Source organism: Salvia miltiorrhiza, chromosome 5, assembly GCF_028751815.1.
Source record: "Salvia miltiorrhiza cultivar Shanhuang (shh) chromosome 5, IMPLAD_Smil_shh, whole genome shotgun sequence".
NCBI classification, from domain to species: domain Eukaryota; kingdom Viridiplantae; phylum Streptophyta; class Magnoliopsida; order Lamiales; family Lamiaceae; genus Salvia; species Salvia miltiorrhiza.
In genome coordinates, this window is record NC_080391.1 from 14,500,989 (window position 1) to 14,505,504 (window position 4,516).

General features: G+C 30.2%; 1 long non-coding RNA gene across 2 annotated transcripts; it reads right to left on the minus strand.

The window, feature by feature from the left end:
• Nucleotides 1–401: 401 nt before the first annotated feature.
• On the minus strand, nucleotides 402–1,868 carry LOC130986262 (uncharacterized). Of its 2 annotated transcripts, XR_009089223.1 has the most exons (3): nucleotides 1,588–1,759; nucleotides 927–1,109; nucleotides 402–695 (listed from the first exon to the last, which is right to left on the minus strand). It is a non-coding gene; the product is annotated as an uncharacterized LOC130986262 (long non-coding RNA). The 2 variants fall into 2 exon arrangements; XR_009089222.1 differs by lacking the exon at nucleotides 927–1,109 and having other exon boundaries at nucleotides 1,588–1,868.
• Nucleotides 1,869–4,516: the final 2,648 nt, after the last annotated feature.

Sequence of the window (4,516 nt, forward strand, 5' to 3'; positions counted from 1 at the left end):
TATTCATAAATTTGAATATTTTATTTAGATGTTCGTAATTTTTTTAAGCTTGTTCGAAACGATTTAAGTTAAATATTTTATGTCAGCAAAATAAATTCAAATATTTTATTTAGATGTTCGTAATTTTTTTATATTTGTTCGAAACATTTTATATTAAATATTATTTGAATTCCAAGTCATATATCAATAATATTTCCAAAAATATAATACGTAACGAATAAACACAATTTTTCAATGAACGAACATCATTTTTAAATGAACATAACACAATTTTTACTCACAAAGTATGAATGATAAAAATGTTACACTGAATAAAGTATATTATTCATGAATATATTATGTAATGAAGAATCATAATTTGTAAATGAACAAAACATAATTTCTAAATGAACAGAGTACACTTTCTAAATGAACAGAACATATTTCATTGAACAAAACACAATTTTTAAATGAACATATTCCTTTCAATGAACAAAATACAATTTTTAATGAACAAGATATCATTTTTCAATGAATAGAAATCCAAATGAAAATATTTGTATCATCCAAAAGTCCAGCAGATCCGAGCAGGCTCGCGTTCTTCACTACTGCTATGACAGTGTTCGACGTTGTGTGCGTGTTGTGGCTTTTCATATCCCTCGGAGACTTCGTTTCATTGAATTCCTCTGTCATATCACCTCGAGAGGCTTCCTGCCCTAAATGAACATAACACAATATATAAACGAATAGAACACAATTTTTAAATGAACAGATATATTCAGATTTACTAAACGCATGAATATCCTAAAAAATCCAAATTGATCATTAAATTTGATGATAAGAAAATAACAGTGCAGATTAGGGCCAAAGACTAGACAATGGAGCTGGAACAAATTTATAAAATAAAATAGAAAAATAGAAAGATAAGGTGTGTTTCTTCCTCCTACTCTCACAATAATTCCCCATTCTCGAATTTCATGGCGGATCGCGAATTATGCATTTTGTCGATTGACCCTGCAAAAGACTAGATTTTGCGTTCTAAATTTATTCAACAAATCAGAGTCGATTTCGCCGCCAAACCCTCAAACCCCGATCGATGAAGGTCACCTCCTCCAAGTTTGCACAATCCTCTAAATGAACAAGATATAATTTTTAATGAACATAATACAATTTCTAAATGAACAGAAAGGACATCTAATTATTCATTGAAGAGGATTCTCCCAATTTTCCCAAATTCCAGATCTTTAATTTTAGGAAACATACACATCTAATACAATTCCAGATTTTGTTCATAGACCCATCAAAAACTTCAGCTGTCAAACATGGATGAGCACAACATCTAAAGGAAACAGATAGCACATCACGGGCAAGCCAATTACTTTACTTCTCGCAATAATTTTTATTCTACATATTTACAAGATGAAGAATTTAATGATTTCAAAAACCCAACATCTAAAATCCAACCAAAACAAATTTCGAACATGATTACAAAAACCCAACTAAAAATTTCGATCTTGTTTTGGAAAACCCAACAAAATTAATCGATTCAAAGCCCATAAAATTCAAAAATAAATTCGAATAGAAAAACCAGAATAGAAATCGCATTACCTGTTTGATTTCAGCCCAAATCTCGTCTTCAACGTCGAGATTTGCAGAGAAAGAGGCTAGTGATTTTGCAGAGAAGGTGAGAGACGACTTCGAGGTTGAGAGAGAGAGAGATGAACGTGAGGAGGGATTTTAGGACTTGCAGTTTTTAACCCAAAATGTAGTCACCGTTATGCCCTTTTCTTAATAATATTATCATTTTGTTCAATTTAATTTGTAATTAAAATTGGGATACAGATTTAATTATAACCGCTAGATGTAGTGGTTTTGATGGCTTAGATCTCTTCTTTATTCTCTATACATAGGGTGATTCTTTGTTGAACTCAACCCTATATAGATATATATATATATATATATATATATATATATATATATATATATATATATATTCACTTTTCAAAGAAAAAAAGAAATATTTTTTCTTTTCCGCAATATATAACACGTACGCGGGTTTAATTGCCGCTAACCTTCCTTTCATTAATCAACGTAATCATTAATGTCCAAAAATGTCCCCAAGTAGTTTTCAAAACATAAACCCAACATTTTCTAAATGGAAGGACCAGTTCATTGCGTACAAAAACGTCAGTATTCTATTGCAATTTGTCCACGCTTTTCCAATAGTATTCCTCTTTGGTTCCTAACTTTAATAATTTAGTCCTACACTATAAGTAATGGTAGCTAATTTATACCACTTAATTAACTAAAAGTAATATGCACTAATCGATGGGGACAACCGTGACTAGACTCCCTAATTTGAAAAAAGTTGTATACAGTATGATTTGTAGATGGAATTAAAGCGTCCATTCATCTAGAATTTGACTTTACTTACTTATTGAATATAGTTTAACTCTTTTAAAACAAAGAATATAGTTTAATTAAAGCAAATATCACTTTAAACTACAAACTTTTTCGCAGTATCAGATATATTTTGAGCCACTGAAAATATTATTTTTAACCTTAAACTATTGATTTTATATTACTCAACACCTATTTTCCAGCTTCAAAAAGTTGATGTGGCTCACCGGATTACGATAAAGTATTCAGATACTCCCTCCATCCATGAAAATTATAGTAATGACTTGGGAGGCACGAGTTTAAATAAATGATTGAGAGAATATGTAAAGGTGGAGAAAGGACTCACCAAAGTTGAGTTGAGAAAGAGACCCACTAAAACAGATGTATTAAATGGCAAGGTTTATTTATAAGTTGAGGTTAAAAATAGAATGGATAGTTTACAAAAAAAAGCAAGAATACAGTTTTTCGTGGATCAGAGAGAGATATTTTTTTTAGAATTGACATGAATGTCATATCATTAAAAAAAATTAAAACAACAAATCAAAACAACTTACCCATTTGCCCTGGCTCACCGCTTTCCCACTGGATCCAAAACTGTATCGATTGCCACTTAAGCTAGTAATGTCCACGGGCTGGAAATCGACAGTTTCGTATCTGAACCGACGGTTCACAGTTCACTGGGAAGGTGTATCATGACCGGCTCGTGACGAGGTAGAAAATGGTCGATTTAGGGCGGCCTTGAACCGGTGGTTCTGAGTCGGGCCAAAAATCATTGGTTCAAAGGCCGAACTGTCAGTATTCCTATTTTTTTATGTGTTGTGTATATTTTTTTTATGAAATTATATTATTTAATACATTACATGTAACAAAATCATTGAAAAAACTATAAACGAAATAAATTATACTAATACATTAACACCCAAAATGTAAAAATTCAAAGTTAAAATTTTACAATTTACATATACAAATAAATTACAATCTTGAAATTATAAAATTGAACAAGTAAACTAAACGTACTAAAAAACTTTACTAGTACTGTACTAATAACAAATTTAAAATTTGAATTAAAAAAGATCAAAAAATTGTCAATTTTGGGTGGTTAACCGATGGTTTCCGACCCGGCGATCCCAGGCAAATCAGACCAAAAGGAAGTATGAGAAAATGGAGCGGAGTTGTTGAATTCAAACCGGAAATCTTATTGATACAAGGTGCATGGTCTACCAGCTAAGTCTCAACATTGTATTATATATATACGCATTCTTGCACGTCCAAATGTATAAGAGAATTTGTGAATATACTATAGCAATTCGGCAAGCTACATCAACTTTTCAGAGTCGAAAAATAAATACGGAGTACAATGATACTACATTCGTCTCATTACAAATATCTCATTACTTTTAGGTACGGAAATTAAAAAATATATAATTAGTAGATAATGTGGGTTGGTGAAAATTATTTAAATATTAGGTATATAGAGAAAATATGTTGCTAAAAAAGGAATGAGACATTTGTAATGTGACATCTCATTATAGAAAACAAGACAATTGTAATGTGACGGAGGGAATATAAAATTAATAGTTCAAGATTAAAATTATTTTTATTAATTTAATAAATGGAGTAATTGATAGTTCCAATGTAAATTGAGATTTAAAATGATATATATTATGTTCATCCCATTAATAATGTCTCATACCTTTTTTAGCAAGAAATTAATCATTTAATATCCTGAAAAATAGTGGGTTCAACTCATTTTATACATCAATTCATTTAAAACAATTCTTAAATATTTTTCAGCAACTCACTTTATATAACTATACTCTTTTCAATTTTTGTGTTCAAAAGTAATACATTATCAATGAGATGGATGGAGTAATTTTTAATTAAACCATTGTTACGTGCATATATATATATATATATATATATATATATATAGGGTGTGGTTCTAGAGAGAACTACATTATTTGTGAGAACGGGAGAACCATCAAATCTAATGCATTCACTGTAAAAATTAATGCATCCGCTGTTAAAATTAATGCACTCAAAAAAATAAAAAAAAATGCTCCCTTCAGGATTCGAACCCAGGATCTGCATTCATCCAACAAAATGATGCATCCACCGTAGATCTTGATGATCGAAT